Raw genomic sequence first — 20,886 nt, forward strand, 5'->3', positions numbered from 1 at the left:
TCTATGTGTAATTCGTCGCTTTGAGTGTGTCGTCTCTGTGTGTGTGTGTCGTCTCTGTGTGTGTGTGTCGTCTCTGTGTGGATGTTGTCTCTCTCTGTGTGTGTTGTCTCTATGTGTGTGTCGTCTCTATGTGTGTTTCGTATCTGTGTGTGTGTGACGTCTCTTTATGTGTGTTTTCTCTATGTGTGTTTGTCATTTCTGTGTGTGTGTCTCGTCTCTCTGTGTGTGTTGACTCTGTGTGTGTGTGTATCGTCTCTGTGCATGTGTCGTCTCTTTGCCTCGTTTCTGTGTGTTTGTCCTCTCTGTGTGTGATTCGTCTCTTTGTGTCTGTCGTCTCTTTATGTTTGCCCTCTCTGTGTGTGTGTGGTCTCTGTGTGTTTGTGTCGTTTCTGTGCCTGTGTAGTATATGTGGGTGTTTGATATACGCGTGTGGGTCCTATCTGTGTCTGTGTTGTCTCTCCGTATGCGTCGTCTCTGTGTGTTTATATCGTTTCTGTCTGTTTGTGTTCTCTGTGCTTATGTCGTCGCTGTGTGTGTTTAGTATCTGTGCGTGTTGTCTCTGTGTGTTTGTAGTCTCTTTGTGCGTTTCGTCTCTCTATGTTTGTCGTCTCTGTGTGTTTGTCGTCTCTGTGTGTGTGTTGTCTCTATGTGTAAGTCGTCACTTTGAGTGTGTCGTCTCTGTGTGTGTGTGTCGTCTCTCTATGTGTGTCGTTGTGTGTTTGTCGTCTGTGTGTGTGTGTCATCTCTATGTGTAAGTCGTCACTTTGAGTGTGTCGTCTCTGTGTGTGTGTGTCGTCTCTGTGTGGATGTTGTCTCTGTGTGTGTGTGTTGTCTCTATGTGTGTGTCGTCTCTATGTGTGTTTCGTATCTATGTTTGTGTGTGACGTATCTTTGTGTGTGTCGTCTCTATGTGTGTGTGTCTCGTCTCTCTGTGTGTGTTGACTCTGTGTGTGTGCATCGTCTCTGTGCATGTGTCGTCTCTATGTGTCTTTTCTGTGTGTTTGTCCTCTCTGTGTGTGATTCGTCTCTTTGTGTCTGTCGTCTCTGTGTGTTTTTTAAATTTTTGGGTCACCTGCCGGAGACTCTGGGTGGGTGGGCGCCCCCCAATATTGTCCCAAATTCCTCTCTCAATTTAGCACTTTTTCACGGATACCCAGGGTCTCCAATCACTTTCCCAATAGTATCTATTCATGTCTCAGCTCAGTTTAGAAAATCTGAGCCAATTTCCACTTTTTCAAATTTAGGGTCACTTGCCTGAGACTCTGGGCAGGGCAGCTGGGCACCTCCAAAAATTTGTCCCAACTTCCACTCTCGCCTTAGAACTTATTCACGGATACCTAAAACCTTCAACGGTTAGACTGTTGCCCTAGCGGTAACCATGCCATGCTCTACACACATATCAACAATATATTTTTGTTTTTATTTTTCCATTTTCACAATGGGGTCCCAATCGAGCTCATGTCCATCGCTTAGCATTCAGGCCTTGACAAATAAAGCCCAAATAGTCGGACCCCAATGCTCCAATCTGAACACTGACTAAGACTTCAATTCTGAGCTAGTGAATTTCAACCATTCAGGCTGGTGGACTAAGACCCCAATTCTGAGCTAGTGAATTTCCACCATTGAGGCTGGTGGACTAAGACCCCAATTCTGAGCTAGTGAATTTCCACCATTCAGGCTGATGGACTGAAACCCCAATACTGAGCTAGTGGATTTCAACCATTCTGGTACTTTGACTTTTCATTCCCAATTAAATTAAAAAATAAGCATTTTCAACTAGAAATAAGGAGCATCGTTAAAAACTAAGACGAATGGAAATTATCCCGTATATGAAGTCAGCTACCCTCTCCAAAATACCTTGTTCTTTATGTTAGACTTTGACTTTTCATTCACAATTAAATTGAAAAATAAGCATTTTAAACTAGAAATAAGGAGCATCGTTAACAACTAAGACGAATGGAAACTATCCCGTATTTGAGTTGAGCTACCCCCTCTAAAATACCTTGTTCCTTATTTTAGAATTTGACTTTTCATTCCCAATTAAATTAAAAAATAAGCATTTTCAACTAGAAATAAGGAGCATCGTTAAAAACTAAGACGAATGGAAATTATCCCGTATATGAAGTTAGCTATCCCCTCCGAAATAACTTGTTCTTGATTTTAGAATTTGACTTTTCATTCCCAAGTAAATTAAAAAATAAGCATTTTCAACTAGAAATAAGGAGCATCGTTAAAAACTAAGACAAATGGAAATTATCCCGTATATGGAGTTAGCTACCCCCTCCGAAATACTTTGTTCTTTATGTTAGACTTTGACTTTTCATTCCCAATTAAATTAAAAAATAAGCATTTTAAAGTAGAAATAAGGTGCATCGTTAAAAACTAAGACGAATGGAAATTATCCCGTATATGAAGTGATCTTCCCCCCTCCAAAATACCTTGTTCTTTATGTTAGTCTTTGTCTTTTCATTCCAAATTAAATTAAAAAAATAAGCATTTTCAACTAGAAATAAGGAGCATCGTTAAAAACTAAGACAAATGGAAATTATCCCGAATATGAAGTTAGCTACCCCCTCCGAAATAACTTGTTCTTTATGTTACACTTTGACTTTTGATTCCCAATTAAATTAAAAAATAATCATTTTCAACTAGAAATAAGGAGCATCGTTAAAAACTAAGACGAATGGAAATTATCCCGTATATGAAGTTAGCTACCCCCTCTGAAATACCTTGTTCTTTATGTTCGACTTTGACATTTCATTCCCAATTAAATTAAAAAATAAGCATTTTCAACTAGAAATAAGGAGCATCGTTAAAAACTAAGACGAATGGAAATTATCCCGTACATGAAGTTAGCTACCCCCTCCGAAATACCTTGTTCTTTATGTTAGAGTTTGACTTTTCATTCACAATTAAATTAAAAAATAAGCATTTTCAACTAGAAATAAGGAGCATCGTTAAAAAAAACTAAGACGAATGGAAATTATCTTCGATTCTGAGCATTTTTTGTTTTCCCTCCAAAATTAACCCCCCCCGCCCCGGCCCTCACAAATAGGGGAACGAGGGGCCTCTGAGCCCTGCCCTTGAGGCAGATCCCGTTTATTTTCGATTCTGAGTATTTTTGGTTTCCCCTCCAAAATTGTCCCCCCCTCCCCTGCCCTCAGAAATGGGGGAATGAAGGGCCTCTGAGCCTTCCCCTTGAGGCAGATCCCTTTTATTTTCGATTCTGAGTATTTTTGGTTTTCCCTCAAAAATTGACCCCCCCCCCCCTCCACTGCCCACAGAAATGGGGGAATGAAGGGCCTCAGAGCCTTCCCCTTGAGGCAGATCCCGTTTATTTTTGATTATGAGTATTTTTGGTTTTCCCTCCAAAATTGACCCCCCCCCTCCACCTGCCCTCAGAAATGGGGGAAGGAGGGGCCTCTGAGCCTTGCCCTTGAGGCAGATCCCGTTTATTTTCGATTCTGAGTATTTTTGGTTTTCCCTCCAAAATTGACCACCCCTCCCCTGCCCTCAGAAATGGGGGAACGAAGGTCCTCTGAGCCTTCCCCTTGAGGCAGATCCCGTTTATTTTCGAATCTGAGTATTTTTGGTTTTCACTCCAAAATTGACCCCCCCTCCCCTGCCCTCAGAAATGGGGGAACGAAGGGCCTCTGAGCCTTCCGCTTGAGGCAGATCGCATTTATTTTCGATTGTCAGTATTTTTGGTTTTCCCTCCAAAATTGACCCCCCTCCCCTGCCCGCAGAAATGGGGGAACGAAGGGCCTCTGAGCCTTCCCCTTGAGGCAGCTCCCATTTATTTTCGATTCTGTGTAGTTTTTGGTTTTCCCTCCAAAATTGACCCCCCTCCCCCTGCCCTCAGGAATGGGGGAAGGAGGGGCCTCTGAGCCTTCCCCTTGAGGCAGATCCCGTTTATTTTCGATGCTGAGTATTTTTGGTTTTCCCTCCAAAATTGACCCCCCCTCCCCTGCTCTCAGAAATAGGGGAACGAAGGGCCTCTGAGCCTTCCCCTTGAGGCAGATCCCATTTATTTTTGATTCTGAGTATGTTTGGTTTTCCCTCCAAAACTGACCCCCCTCCCCGGCCCAAAGAAATGGGGTACGGAAGGGCCTCTTTGCATTGCTCTTGCGGCATTCCACGTTTTATTTCTTGCGTTATCTTTTCGTTGTTTCTTTCCAATTTTGACCCCCCCCCTCCCCTGCCCTCAGTTATGGGGGGAGGGAGGGCTGCTGAGCCATTCCCGTGAGGCAGATCCCTTTTATTTTCGATTCTGCGTATTTTTGGTTTTCCCTCCAAAATTTACCCCCCCTCCCCTGCCCTCAGAAATGGGGGTAGGAAGGGCCTCTGAGCCTTCCCCTTGAGGCAGATCCCATTTATTTTCGATTCTGAGTATTTTTGGTTTTTCCTCCAAAATTGACCCCCCTCCCCTGCCCTCAAAAATGGGGGAGCGAAGGGCCTCTGAGCCTTCCCCTTGAGGCAGATCCCTTTTATTTTCTATTCTGAGTATTTTTGGTTTTCCCTCCAAAATTGACCCCCCCTCCCCTGCCGTCAGAAATGGGGGAACGAAGGGCCTATGAGCCTTCCCCTTGAGGTGGATCCCGTTTATTTTCGATTCTGAGTATTTTTGGTTTTCCCTCAAAAATTGACCCCCCTCCCCTGCCCTCAGAAATGGTGGAACGTAGGGCCTCTGAGCCGTCCCCTTGCGGCAGATCCCTTTTATTTTCGATTCTGAGTATTTTTGGTTTTCCCTCCAAAATTGACCCCCCCCCCCTCCCCTGCCCTCAGAAATGGGGGAAGGAGGGAACGTTAAACTATTTTAAATTGACAACACTGTCCAAACATCACATGTGTATTATACAGTACACAATCACCCCATCTCCCCCAAAACACTTTTCAGCCATTTCTTGTTAATTTTTTTTATTTCTAAACTATTTTAAATTGACAACACCTTGAAGTATTTGCAAATGATAAACTCTTTTCTTTTGTTCTCCACCTTAGTAGGATCAAATTCGTGAATCCTACACTCCAATTCGCAAATCTCATTACCTCTTTTTAAATGTACCAGTTTTTTAAGAATGTGCATGTGAACTCATGACGTACATTCATTGTGCAATTGACAACAATAACATAAAAAAACCTGTTTGACCACATTATATTATTACGACCATACTCTCAAAACATGTTTGACCATATTATACACTGCCAAATTACCAGTCTGGTAATCATAGCATGGAAAGGTGCCATGGAATGTGGAATTCCTATAGGGGCATGCAAATAACATGGAGATTGCTATTGGGGCATGCAAAGTATAAGTTAACATACTACTTATGCCTACCGTATTGGCTAATAGGGTATTACCGAAGTTTTTTCAAGAGGAGCGGACAGCTGCTTTTATGCAAACATAGATGCCAAGGGGGGAGCCAGCCCTCCCCCCGTCATTTACATTTTTAATGGGAAAATCGTGTGTTCGTACAATAAGGTGCTCTCTAATAAAAATAATAAAGTATATACTGATATTCAAGGATGTAAAGTATTTTTCATAGCTTCCCCCCTAAAATTTTAATGTTGCTCCTTATTTTCATTTTTAGTTAATTTTTAGTTTTTAATTAATTTCTTGTCATTTTCAAATAATGTGGAGAATTTCTGCGCCCCCCTCCTCCTTGGAAGGAAACAAATTTGTTTCCTTGGAAGGAAAAAACCCCTTGCCCTTGGATAGTTCCTCCCGCATAAAATCCCCCTGGATAATGCCATCATCGTTGAAAATTCCCCCCGGAAAACTTCCTGCGGACAATTATGCCGGGAAAATTCTCTATACTCTCATTTGAGGAAAATCTTGTTTAGATTTAATTTCTGATCGTTTTTTGAATCATGCAAAATCCACATCCGTAGAAGATTTTATGGTAGCCAACTTACGTGTTATCCCGACCACACTCCAGAAGTTGGATCTGTTTAAAACCGGTTTCTCTGTATTTTTCTGACAGAATTAGCCTGAGTAGGATAAACTACTATGTTACATAATTTTTTTTACTAAGGAATTAGTTTTTGATTATATTTTAATATGTTTTATTACTATTAACCTAACTGCAGTTCTTGAGTGTGGTCGGGATAACATGTAAGTATCGATTTTATGTATCTAATTGAGGATTGCATGAAGAAAGGAGGGAAGGGTACATGGCCCTAAGCGTACTTGTTTAATTCTCCTAGGTGAACAGTCAGAGGTACTTACGTATTTTAGCAAACACACTCGAATTCTTGATCTGAGTTTGGGCTATATGTTTGCACATTAGGAGAGGGGGGTTGGGGTAAAGTATAGCGGGTCTGCAATCAAAAAGTGATTGCTTTTAGACTAAAATTATTCTTCATATTATGAAGTAAGAATTGTTTTCTAACTTCACGATGTCCAAATACTTTACCCCTACCCTCTCTCTCATCAATGTACAAACATATAGCCCAAATTATATAAGTTCAATGCATTCTGTCATTCCTCACTTGTCTTTGTGGCTGTGAAACCGGTTTCCTCAGTTCTTACATTAAGATCGAGAAGTTAGTGTGTTTTCTATGATAGGTAAGCGCCCAGTTAGATACTAAATTATACAAGGATTGCACATTTAAATCCCCATTATTTTTCTATACTATAGCATTTTGTACAAGAAAGCCATTACATGTTATGGTCTCATGTCCAAATTAGGGTTCCATAGAATAAGGCTACTTACTCCAGGAGTTAGAAAAGTATTGCATAGAACAGTCTTATTCATAAGAGAGTATATTATAAGGTACCCACTCTAATGATCATGTGCGTCCTTAGTTTTGTTTTAATGAAAATTATCAAATGATAGTTCTTTCAAGTGATTTCATTTTTTTTTACAGATATAAGAAAATCGAAAATAATCCTAAAACCTTGGAAACTGACGTTTCAGCAGAGGGAGGGCTGTATGGGCAGCTTGATAGCAAAGGCCAACGCAAACTAGATAAAATTATTGCCGTCCAACAGGAAGCATCTGTTTATGGCTTAAAAGTCATTGAAGGGCCAGGAAAGCTAAGCGAAGATGAAGCATTTCAAGAGCTACTAAATGAAAATTATATTGTAAATATATTTCATTTTGCGGCCAATCTGCTCAAGATAAATGACCACTAGTAAGTTATTCTTCCTTACTTCCTAGACAGCTAGCTTTCTTCTTACGAAATAATAATAAATGAAGATTTGTGGCTATTATCAAAATGGATTTCTGGTTATTGAGCTGTGGCTCTGAAGCCTCTTGTTATCTCTCACCACTCCTAGGACCTTCTGCCTTCACATGAAAATTTTTCGGTTTTTTCGTCTTTAGTGGAAGAGAGAGAGAGGGAGGGGGGTGTCTTTAATCTATGAGTTTTGTGTGGTTCAAGGATTGGACCACACTGCATACAAAATGAAGAACACATAGAAAACATATCGTTGGTCAAACACACGTCACCATTTTTGTTTTCTTGTCATTTACCTTCGATCTATAAATTTCACCAAATGCCACTTCACTCTCTTTGCTTCTCCTACTACAGGCAATAGATTAGACCGTCAAGTCTTTCACACTCACTATCATTGTGTTCCCGTGTTTAATTTCTTTTTCTCTAGTTTGGAATTTGGGGAATTTTATCCAATTTACTTTCAATAGCGTCCACTTTTGACGCTACTGAGGATTTTTTTTTTACCCTTCCTAGATTCTCCACCCCACTCCCAATGTTTTGAAAAAAAAATTTGAGGGTCGTTTTTATTGAAAAATCTATATATTTTGTATTTCTGTTGGAATGAAATGTAGTTTTTGTTTCCGAAAAATTACAAAAATAGTCATGTTTATAGCATGACTAATCTAAAGGGTCTAGACACACCCCTCCCGAAAATTACCCCATGGAAATCCCCCATAGTCCCGTTGATAATTCTGAAGGTTCATTAGAAGGGAAACTGAAAGTTCTAGTCACCTGCTTAAATCAGAGGAAATCTTATAGCGTTGCCAGTCGTAAAGAGCCATAAGGGCTAAATATAGTAATATTTATTTATTTTTTAAGCTGCTACATTGAATTTAAATCCAAAAGTTTAAAGAACATGTATTGTAACTAGAACTGTCTACTTTAAGGGGCATTTATTTTACACCGAGGGTATTTTATGGAGGGAGGGGGAGGACGCCGCCTCCCTTGTTTACCTTATTTTGTTAGTGCACACGGTAGGTTCATGTAGCCCATATTTATAGATTTTTCTTTGTTTTTTTAGCGTTCTTCTCCTTGATAAATTGCTAATAATTTATCGGTCCTTTTAGTTTAGCCTCCTTGTATTTTTATTTGCGAAAGGGGATATCCTGGACGACGGAAGATTCAAAGAACGACCAGGGTTGGCCTTCTTCTTCGTATTCACTTTGAATGCACCGGAACGCAGTGTCGGCAAAAGTTCATTTTAACCAGTGACCAGAACCACAACAAATAAAAGTGCAAATGAATCAGCCAATGTGTAAAACTGATGAGAATGGGGATCGATTCTATATTCTCAGATGGTAGAAAAAACTCTGTCTGAAAATTTAAACTCAAAAGCAGTATGGGCAGCAATTTCATCCGGGATGGGCCAGTTTCAACTTGAAGAAGTTTTTAGACTGATGGATCTACCAGCAGTATCTCAAAAGATTTTCAAACGAACAGAAACATTGTTAGGGGATATAGGAAATATATTTTATTTCTTCTATGTGTTTTAACGTTAAACCGTCCATGGTTTTTTTCACCTTAGCCTATTTTTCAGAATGCTATACCGTCCGACAAAATAGAAACAATTTTGTATTGGAATTCTGGCAAATTCCCCGAGCAAAAAATTCACCACCCCTCACCCCACCCCTTACCCGCAATGTATGCAGACTTCCCAGTAACAAGTACTGTACGTAAACAACGGGCAAATTATTTTATAACTTAAAAACCTACCACGCTCATTTTTTCCCAAAATCACCCGATCAAAATTTTGAGCTAGCCATTTTTTTCAACATATTAAAAAAAATCTAATAACTAGGTCTTTGAGGATGACTTAATCCCCCACAGTCTCCGGGTGAAGGGCTGCAAACTTTCCCCATAGTTTTTACATATAGTATTGGTTATTGGAAAGTATACAAATGTTTTCATGGGGGATTTTTTTCTGGCGAGAGGAGTCAGGGGAGGGGGTTACGTTGGAGGATATTTCCAAGTTGGAATTTTTCATAGGTGAAGGGAATTTTCCATGAAGGGCGAGCCAGATTGCCTCATTATTTAAAAACGATCAGAAAAAAAAAAAAAAAAAATAAGTTTTTTCAACTGAAAGAAAGGAGCAATATTAAAAATGGAAATTAACAGAAATTATTACGTATATGAGGGGGTTCGGCCCCTCCTCAATACCTCTATCTTTAAGCTAAAGTTTTCTAGTACTTTCAAAATAGCTACTTATTCTAATTAAATGTCCTTTGGTATTCAGGGGTCATTCTTAAACAATTGGAACAAAACTCGAACTTTGGCGTAAAGAACGAGGTATGGACGAGGGGGAACCCCCTCACAAACGTAATAATTTCTCTTCGTTTTAAGTTTTTTTTTATCTAATCAAACAGTTCATTTGATTAAAAATGGGGACTCTCTGCAAAAATGTGGAATTTTGTATTTTCTGCCAGATGAAAGATCAGGGATGCGTGTTTATTTGTTCGTTTTTTTTGTGTTTTTTTTTCAGGGGTGATCGTATTGATCCAGTAGTCCTAGAATATCGTGAGAGGGCCTGTTTGAACGGAAATTAAAAGTTCTAGTGCCCTTTTTAAGTGACCAAAAAAATTGGAGGGCAACTTGGTCCCCTCCCACGCTCATTTTTTCCCGAAGTCACCAAATCAAAATTTTGAGATAGCCATTTTGTTTAGCATAGTCCAAAATCTAATTAATATGTCTTTGAGGATGACACAGTTCCCGGGGATTCCCGGAGGAAGGGCTGTAAGTTATAAGCTTTGCCCGTTGTTTACATATACTATTGATTATTGGGAAGTACTAAATATAAAAAACACGTTTGTTTTAACAGAAAGTAAGGAACAACGTTAAAACTTAAAACGAACAGAAATTATTCCGTATATGAAAGGGGCTGTCCCCTCCTCAACGCCTCGCTCTTTGCGCTAAAGTTTTTTATTGTTTAAAAAAATAGAGTTGTGAGAAAGTCTAACTTTAGCGTAAAGAGTGAGGCGTTGAGGAGGGGACAGCCCCTTTCACATACGGAATAATTTCTGTTCGTTTTAAGTTTTAACGTCAGTAGAACGCTATCTTATAGTCGTGACGGGGCACCAAATATGGGCATAGACTCCCTAGGGAGAACACGTGGTTAATGGGGTCAATGACCTAAATTTCCAAGGTCGATTTATTTGTTGTTTTGGGCAAGTGCACGCTCTCAGCGAATGTCAAGGTGTCCAGAAATAGGAAACAGCATACAAAATTCGGTTATCAAAAGAATGTATCTCGTATCAGTACATCAAATATGGGCATAGCCTCCCTAGGGAGAACACATGGTTAATGGGGTCAATGACCTAAATTTCTAAAGGTCGATTTCTTTGTTGTTGTTGTTGTAAGTGCACGCTCGAGGCGAATGTCAAGATGTTTCCAGGAATAAGGAAAACAGTTATCTTATACTCGTGACATGACACCATATATGGGCATAGCCTCCCCAGGGAGAACACGTGGTTAATCAAAGCGATTGGGAATTTGGAACACCTGTGCTGTCAGTCATTAATCAAATTGTTTCCGGGCAAAGTTTAATAATGTCTGACAGGTACTGCTCCAGGAATAGATCCAAGTCATTAATGTCTTTGCCTCGGAAACAATTCTACTGGTCGAACTCCAAAAGATATTAATAACCAAACGCCATGGAAACAATTCTCCAAGAAACATCTTAACGATGAATGGATTTAGCACGCGAAAGGGTTTCCCAGTAATTTGAAATGTGACAGCGCAGAGATGTCAAAAAACAAAAGGAACACGCTGAAATTACGTTTAGGGGTTATTTGGGCGAAACCGTTTTAGACATTTTAGGGAATTATTTCGGCGAAACAGTTAGAGCTATTTTAAGAGATGATTTTAATAGATGATTTTAGAAGAGGATTTGAGGGTGAAACTCTGTGGTCGTTATAATGCACAAGTTGTATTTGAACAGTGTCGTGAGGTCCCCTACCCCGACCCAAACGGCTTCGATCCCCCATACCCCAACCCCGAAGGAAGCTCCCGGTTCTCAAAGGTTCCCCGGTTTCCTAGCAATTTCAAATGTGAGGTTAGGTTAGGTTATGTTATGTTATGTAATGTTATGTTATGTTATATTATGTTATGTTAGGTTATGTTATGTTATGTTAAGCTATGTTATGTTATGTTATGCTATGTTATGTTATGTTATGTTCTTTTCAAAGGGCATTTCAGAGCAAGTTCACTTTCAGTAGTGTTTGGTTGTGGTTTACCTTGTCACAGTTACATTCTCTTGATTTTTAAAAGTTCATTTTGAATTTCTTTCATTGAAATGCAATAGTTGGAATATTTAACTAGTGTTTTGGCGTTGTTTAAATTGTCAAAGTTACATTCTATTGAATTTTCAAAGTTCATTTGCATTTCTTTTATTGAAATGCAAGAGTTGGATTATTTCAGTAGTGTTTTGTCGTGGTTTACCTTGTCACAGTTACATTTTCATGATTTTTCAAAGTTCATTTTAAATTTCTTTCGTTGAAATGCAAGAGTTGGAATATTTCAGTAGTGTTTGGTTGTGGTTTACCTTGTCACAGTTACATTCTCTTGATTTTTCAAAGTTCATTTTGGATTTCTTTCATTGAAATGCAAGAGTTGGAATACTTCAGTTGTGTTTTCTCGTGGTTTACCTTACCACACTTACATTCTCTTGATTTTTCAAAGATCATTTTGGATTTCTTTCGTTGAAATGCAAGAGTTGGAATATTTCAGTAGTGTTTTGATGTGGTTTACATTGTCACACTTACATTCCCTTGATTTTTCAAAGTTCATTTTAATTTCTTTCGTTGAAATGCAAGAGTAGGAATATTACACTAGTGTTTTGTCGTGGTTTATCTTGTCACAGTTACATTCTCTTGATTTTTCGAAGTTAATTTTGGATTTTTTTTCGTTGAAATGCAAGAGTTGGAATATTTCAGTAGTGTTTTAACATGGTTTACCTTGTCACAGTTACATTCTCTTGATTTTTCAAAGTTCATTTTGAATTTCTTTTATTGAAATGCAAGAGTGGGATTATTTCAGTAGTGTTTTGTCGTGGTTTACCATGTCAGAGTTATATTCCATTGATTTTTCAAAGTTCATTTTTTATTTTCTTCGTTGAAATGCAAGAGTTGGACTATTTCAGTAGTGTTTTGTCATGGTTTACCTTGTCACAGTTACATTCTCTTGATTTTTCAAAATTCATTTTGAATTTCTTTTGTTGAAAAGCAAGAGTTGGAATATTTTAGTAGTGTTTGGATGTGGGTTACCTTGTCACAGTTACATTTTCATGATTTTTCAAACTTCATTTTGAATTTCTTTCATTGAAATGCAAGAGTTGCAATATTTCAGTAGTGTTTTGTCGTGGTTTACCTTGTCACAGTTACATTCTCTTGATTTTTCAAAGTTCATTTTGAGTTTCTTTCATTGAAATGCAAGAGTTGGATTATTTCAGTAGTGTTTTGTCATGGTTTAACTTGTCAAAGTTACTTTCTCTTGATTTTTCAAAGTTCATTTTGAATTTCTTTCGTTGAAATGCAAGAGTTGGAATATTTCAGTAGTGTTTTGATGTGGTTTACAATGTCACAGTTACATTCTCTTGATTTTTCAAAGTTCATTTGAATTTCTTTCGTTGAAATACAAGATTTGAAATATTTCAGTAGTGTTTCGTTGTGATCTGCCGTGTCAAAGTTACATTATCTTGATTTTTCAAAGTTCATTTTGGATTTCTTTCGTTGAAATACAAGAGTTGGAATATTTCAGTTTCGTTTTGTCGTGGTTTACCTTGTCACAGTTACATTCTCTTGATTTTTCAAAGTTAATTTTGAATTTATTTCATTGAAATGCAAGAGTGGGATTATTTCAGTAGTGTTTTTTCGTGGTTTACCATGTCACAGTTAAATTCCCTTGATTTTGCAAAGTTCATTTTCGATTTCATTAGTTGAAATGCACGAGTTGGAAGCTTTCAGTAGTGTTTTGTCATGGTTTACCTTATCACAGTTACATTCTCTTAATTTTTCAAAATTCATTTTGAATTTCTATCGTTGAAATGCAAGAGCTTGAATATTTCAGTAGTGTTTTGTTGTGGTTTACCTTATCACAGTTACATTCTCTTGATTTTTAAAAGTTCATTTGAATTTATTTTAATTGAATGCAAGAGTTGGAATATTTAAGTAGTGTTTTGTCGTGGTTTACCTTGTCAGAGTTACATTTTCTTGATTTTTCAAAGTTCATTTTGAATTTCTTTCGTTGAAATGCAAGAGTTGGATTATTTCAGTAATGTTTTGTTGTGGTTTACATTGTCACAGTTACATTTTCTTGATTTTTCAAAGTTCATTTCGGATTTCTTTCATTGAAATGCAAGAGTTGGAATATTTCAGTAGTATTTTGTCGTGGTTTACCTTGTCACAGTTACATTCTCTTAATTTTTTAAAGTTCATTTTGGATTTCTTTCGTTGAAATGCAAGAGTTGGAATATTTCAGTAGCGTTTTGTCGTGGTTTACCATGTCACAGTTATATTCCCTTGATTTTTCAAAGATCATTTCGAATTTCTTTCATTGAAATGCAAGAGTGGGATTATTTCAGTAGTGTTTTGGTGTGGTTTACCATGTCACATTTAGATTCCCTTGATTTTTTAAAGTTCATTTTGGATTTCTTTCATTGAAATGCAAGAGTTGGAATATTTTAGTAGTGTTTTGGTGTGGTTTACCTTGTCACACTTACATTCTCATGATTTTTCAAAGTTCATTTTGAATTTCCTTTGTTGAAATGCAAGAGTTGGAATATTTCAGTAGTGTTTTGTCATGGTTTACCTTGTCACACTTACATTTTCTTGATTTTTCAAAGTTCATTTTGTGTTTCTTTCATTGAAATGAAAGAGTTGGAATATTTCAGTAGCGTTCTGTTTTGGTTTACCTTGTCACAGTTACATTCTCTTGATTTTTAAAAGTTCATTTTGTATTTATCTCATTGAAATGCAAGATTTGGAATATTTCAGTAGTGATTTGTCATGGCTTAACTTTTCACAGTTACATTCTCTTAATTTTTCAAAATGCATTTTGAATTTATATCGTTGAAATGCAAGAGCTGGAATATTTCAGTAGTGTTTTGTTGTGGTTTACCTCATCACAGTTACATTCTCTTGATTTTTCAAAGTTCATTTTGAATTTCTTTTATTGAAATGCAAGTTGGAATATTTCAGTAGTCTTTTGTCGTGGATTACCTTGTCACAGTTACATTTTCATGATTTTTCAAAGTTCATTTTGTATTTCTTTCGTTGAAATGCTGGAGTTGGAATATTTCAGTAGTGTTTGGTTGTGGTTTACCTTGTGACAGGTACATTTTCTTGATTTTTCAAAGTTCATTTCGGTTTTCTTTCATTGAAATGCAAGAGTTGGAATATTTCAGTAGTGTTTTGTCGTGGTTTACCTTGTCAGAGTTACATTCTCTTGATTTTTCAAAGTTCATTTTGGATTTCTTTCGTTGAAATGCAAGAGTGGGATTATTTCAGTAGTGTTTAGTCGTGGTTTACCATGTCACAGTTACATTCCCTTGATTCTTCAAAGTTCATTTTGGATTTCTTTCATTAAAATGTAAGAGTTGGAATATTTTAGTAGTGTTTTGTTGTGGTTTACCTTGTCACACTTACATTCTCATGATTTTTCAAAGTTCATTTTGGATTTCTTTCATTGAAATGCAAGAGTTGGAATATTTCAGTAGAGTTTTGTCGTGGTTTACCTTTTCACACTTACCTTCTCTAGATTTTTCAAAGTCCATTTTGAATTTCTTTGATTGAAATGCAAGAGTTGGAATATTTCAGTAGTGTTTTGTAGTGGTTTACCTTGTCACAGTTACATTCTCTTGATTTTTCAAAGTTCATTTGGATTTCTTTTGTTGAAATGCAAGAGTTGGAATATTTCAGTAGCGTTTTGTCGTGGTTTACCTTTTCAAAGTTAAATTCTCTTGATTTTTCAAAGTACATTTTAATTTATTTAGCTTAAATTCAAGTGGGATTATTTAAGTATTATTTTGTCGTGGTTTACCATGTCAAAGTTACATTCCCTTGATTTTTAAAAGTTAATTTTGTATTTCTTTCATTAAAATGCAAGAGTTGGAATATTTTAGTAGTGTTTTGTTGTGGTTTACCTTGTCACGCTTACATTCTCATGATTTTTCAAAGTTCATTTTGGATTTCTTGCTTTGAAATGTAAGAGTTTGAATATTTCAGTAGTGTTTTGTCGTGGTTTACCTTGTCAAACTTACATTTTCTAGATTTTTCAAAGAACATTTTGAATTTCTTTGATTGAAATGCAAGAGTTCGAGTATTTAAGAAGTGTTTTTTAGTGGTTTAACTAGTCACACTTACATTCTCTTGATTTTTCAAAGTTCATTTTGAATTTATTTCATTGAAATGCAAGAGTTGGAATATTTCAGTAGTGTTTTGTCGTGGTTTACCTTGTCACAGTTAAATTTGCTTGATTTTTTAAAGTTCATTTTGAATTTCTTTCGTTGAAATGTAAAAGTTGGAATATTTCAGTAGTGTTTGTCATGGTTTACCTTGACACAGTTACATTCTCTTGATTTTTCAAAGTTCATTTTGATTTTCTTTCATTGAAATGCAAGAGTTGGATTATTTCAGTAGTGTTTTTTAGTGGTTTACCTTGTCAAAGTTACATTCTCTTGATTTTTTAAAGTTCATTTTGATTTTCTTTCATTGAAATGCAAGAGTTGGAATATTTCAGTAGTTTTTGGTTGTGGTTTACATTGGCATAGTTACATTTTCTTGATTTTTCAAAGTTCATTTTGGATTTCTTTCGTTGAAAAGCAAGAGTTGGATTATTTCAGTAGCGTTTTGTCGTGGTTTACCATGTCACAGTTACATTCTCTTGATTTTTCAAAGTTAATTTGAATTTCTTTCACTGAAATGCAAGAGTTGGATTATTTCAGTAGTATCTTGTCGTGGTTTGCCATGTCACAGTTACATTAACTTGATTTTTCAAAGTTCATTTTGGATTTCTTGTGTTGAAATGTAAGAGTTGGAATATTTCAACAGTGTTTTGGCGTGGTTTACCTTGTCACAGTTACATTCCTTTGATTTTTCAAAGTTCATTTTGGATTTCTTTCGTTGAAATGCAAGAGTTGGAATATTTCAGTAGTGTTTTGTTGTGGTTTACCTTGTCACACTTACATTCTCTAGATTTTTCAAAGTCCATTTTGAATTTTTTCATTGAAATGCAAGAGTTCAATTATTTCAGTAGCATTTTGTTGTGGTTTACCATGTCACAGTTACATTCTCTTGATTTTTCGAAGTTCATTTTGGATTTCTTTCGTTGAAATGCAAGAGTGGGATTATTTCAGTAGTGTTTAGTCGTGGTTTACCATGTCACAGTTACATTCCCTTGATTCTTCAAAGTTCATTTTGGATTTCTTTCATTAAAATGCAAGAGTTGGAATATTTTAGTAGTGTTTTGTTGTGGTTTACCTTGTCACACTTACATTCTCATGATTTTTCAAAGTTCATTTTGGATTTCTTTCATTGAAATGCAAGAGTTGGAATATTTCAGTAGAGTTTTGTCGTGGTTTACCTTTTCACACTTACCTTCTCTAGATTTTTCAAAGTCCATTTTGAATTTCTTTGATTGAAATGCAAGAGTTGGAATATTTCAGTAGTGTTTTGTAGTGGTTTACCTTGTCACAGTTACATTCTCTTGATTTTTCAAAGTTCATTTGGATTTCTTTAGTTGAAATTCAAGAGTTGGATTATTTCAGTAGAGTTATGTCGTGGCTTACCTTGTCAAAGTTACATTCTCTTGATTTTTAAAAGTACATTTTAATTTATTTAGTTTAAATTCAAGTTGGAATATTTAAGTAGTATTTTGTCGTGGTTTGCCATGTCACAGTTACAATCACTTGATTTTTCAAAGTTCATTTTGGATTTCTTTCATTAAAATGCAAGAGTTGGAATATTTTAGTAGTGTTTTGTTGTGGTTTACCTTGTCACGCTTACATTCTCATGATTTTTCAAAGTTCATTTTGGATTTCTTTCATTGAAATGCAAGAGTTGGAATATTTCAGTAGTGTTTTGTCGTGGTTTACCTTGTCACAGTTACATTCTCTTGATTTTTCAAAGTCCATTTTGAATTTCTTTGATTGAAATGCAAGAGTTGGAATATTTCAGTAGTGTATTGTAGTGGTTTACCTTGTCACACTAACATTCTCTCGATTTTTCAAAGTTCATTTTGGATTTCTTTCATTGAAATGCAAGAGTTGGAATATTTCAGTAGTGTTTTGTCGTGGTTTACCTTGTCACAGTTACATTCTCTTGATTTTGCAAAGTTCATTTTGTATTTATTTCATTGAAATGTAAGAGTTGGAATATTTCAGTAGTGTTTGTCATGGTTTACCTTGACACAGTTACATTCTCTTGATTTTTCAAAGTTCATTTTGATTTTCTTTCATTAAAATGCAAGAGTTGGATTATTTCAGTAGTGTTTTTTCGTGGTTTACCTTGTCACAGTTACATTTTCTTGATTTTTCAAAGTTTATTTTGAATTTCTTTCATTGAAATGCAAGAGTTGGAATCTTTCAGTAGTTTTTGGTTGTGGTTTACCTTGTCACAGTTACATTTTCTTGATTTTTCAAAGTTCATTTTGGATTTCTTTCGTTGAAAAGCAAGAGTTGGATTATTTCAGTAGCGTTTTGTCGTGGTTTACCATGTCACAGTTACATTCTCTTGATTTTTCAAAGTTCATTTGAATTTCTTTCATTGAAATGCAAGAGTGGGATTATTTCAGTAGTATCTTGTCGTGGTTTACCATGTCAGTTACATTCACTTGATTTTTCAAAGTTCATTTTGGATTTCTTGCATTGAAATTTAAGACTTGGTATATTTCAGTAGTGTTTTGTCGTGGTTTACCTTGTCACAGTTACATTCCTTTGATTTTTCAAAGTTCGTTTTGGATTTCTTTCATTGAAATGCAAGACTTGGAATATTTCAGTAGTGTTTTGTCGTGGTTTACCTTGTCACACTTACATTCTCTAGATTTTTCAAAGTACATTTTGAATTTCTTTCATTGAAATGCAAGAGTTGAATTATTTCAGTAGTGTTTTGTCGTGGTTTACCTTGTCACAGTTACATTCTCTTGATTTTTCAAAGTTCATTTTGGATTCATCTCGTTGAAATGCAAGAGTTGAATTATTTCAGTAGTGTTTTGTCATGGTTTACCTTGTCACAGTTACATTCTCTTGATTTTTTAAAGTTCATTTTGGATTTCCTTCGTTGAAATGTAAGAGTTGGAATATTTCAGTAGTGTTTTGTCATGGTTTACCTTGACACAGTTACATTCTCTTGATTTTTCAAAGCTCATTTTGGTTTTCTTTCATTGAAATGCAAGAGTTGAATTATTTCAGTAGTTTTTTTTCGTGGTTTACCTTGTCAAAGTTACATTCTCTTGATTTTTCAAAGTTCATTTTGAGTTTCTTTCATTGAAATGCAAGAGTTGGAATATTTCAGTAGTGTTTGGTTGTGGTTTACCTTGTCACAGTTACATTTTCTTGATTTTTCAAAGTTCATTTTGGATTTCTTTCGTTGAAAAGCAAGAGTTGGATTATTTCAGTAGCGTTTTGTCGTGGTTTACCATGTCACTGTTACAATCTCTTGATTTTTCAAAGTTCATTTTGAATTTCTTTCATTGAAATGCAAGAGTGGAATTATTTCCGTAGTGTTTTGTCGTGGTTTACCTTGTCATACTTACATTCTCTTGATTTTTCAAAGTTCATTTTGGATTTCTTTCATTGAAATGCAAGAGTTTGAATATTTCAGTAGTTTTTTGTTGTTGTTTACCTTGTCACACTTACATTTTCTTGATTTTTCAAAGTTCATTTGGATTTCATTCATTGAAATGCAAGAGTTGGAATATTTCAGTAGTGTTTTGTCGTGGTTTACCTTATCACAGTTACATTTTCTTGATTTTTCAAAGTTTATTTTGGATTTCTCTCGTTGAAATGCCAGAGTTGAATTATTTCAGTAGTGTTTTGTCGTGGTTTGACTTGTCACAGTTACAATCTCTTGATTTTTCAAAGTTCATTTTGGATTTCATTCGTTAAAATGCAAGAGTTGGAATATTTCAGTAGTGTTTAGTCATGGTTTACCTTGTCACAGTTACATTCTCTTAATTTTTCAAAGTTCATTTTGAATTTCTTTCGTTGAAAGGCAAGAGTTGGAATATTTCAGTAGTGTTTTGTCGTGGTTTACCTTGTCAAAGTTACATTCTCTTGATTTCTCAAAGTTCATTTTGAATTTCTTTCGTTGAAATGCAAGAGTTGGAATATTTCAATAGTGTTTTTTTGTGGTTTACCTTGTGAAAGTTACATTTTCTTGATTTTTCAAAGTTCATTTGAATTTCTTTCATTGAAATGCAAGAGTTGGAATATTTCAATAGTGTTTTGTTGTGGTTTACCTTGTCACAGTTACATTCTCTTGATTTTTCAAAGTTCATTTAGAATTTCTTTCATTGAAATGCAAGAGTTGGATTATTTCAGTAGTGTTTTGTCGTTGTTTACCTTTTCAAAGTTACATTCTCTTGATTTTTCAAAGTTCATTTTGAATTTCTTTCGTTGAAATGCAAGAGTTGGAATATTTCAATAATGTTTGGTTGTGGTTTACCTTGTGACAGTTACATTCTCTTGATTTTCAAAGTTTCTTTTGGATTTCTTTCATTGAAATGCAAGAGTTGGAATATTTCACTAGTGTTTTCTCGTGGTTTACCTTACCACACATACATTCTCTTGATTTTTCAAAGATCATTATGGATTTCTTTCGTTGAAATGCAAGAGTTGGAATATTTCAGTAGTGTTTTACCGTGGTTTACTTTGTCAAAGTTACATTCTCTTAATTTTTCCAAGTTCATTTAGAATTTCTTTCGTTGAAATGCAAGAGTTGGAATATTTCAGTAGTGTTTTGTCGTAGTTTAATTTGTCACAGTTACATTCTCTTGATTTTTCAAAGTTCATTGTGGATTTCTTTCGTTGAAATATGTTTTGTTGTGCTTTACCTTGACATAGATACATTTTTTGATTTCTGTTAGGTTAGGTTAGGCTAGATCAAGTTAGGTTAAGTTAGGTTAGGTTAAGTTAGGTTAGCCTACGTACGCGCGCGTACGTAGGCTAACCTAACCTAACTTAACCTAACCTAACATAACTTGATATAGCCTAACCTAACCTAACAGAAATCAAAAAAATGTATCTATGTCAAGGTAAAGCACAACAAAACATATTTCAACGAAAGAAATCCACAATGAACTTTGAAAAATCAAGAGAATGTAACTGTGACAAAGTAAACCACGACAAAACACTACTGAAATATTCCAACTCTTGCATTTCAACGAAAGAAATCCTAAATGAACTTTGAAAAATTAAGAGAATGTAACTTTGACAAAGTAAACCACGGTAAAACACTACTGAAATATTCCAACTCTTGCATTTCAACGAAAGAAATCCATAATGATCTTTGAAAAATCAAGAGAATGTAAGTGTGCTAAGGTAAACCACGAGAAAACACTAGTGAAATAATCCAACTCTTGCATTTCAATAAAAGAAATCCAAAAGGAACTTTGAAAAATCAAGAGAATGTAACTGTCACAAGGTAAACCACAACCAAACACTACTGAAATATTCCAACT

This window comes from Artemia sp. Qi Xiang Cuo, chromosome 5 (genome assembly GCF_049724085.1).
Source record: "Artemia sp. Qi Xiang Cuo chromosome 5, ASM4972408v1, whole genome shotgun sequence".
Classification (NCBI taxonomy): domain Eukaryota; kingdom Metazoa; phylum Arthropoda; class Branchiopoda; order Anostraca; family Artemiidae; genus Artemia; species Artemia sp. Qi Xiang Cuo.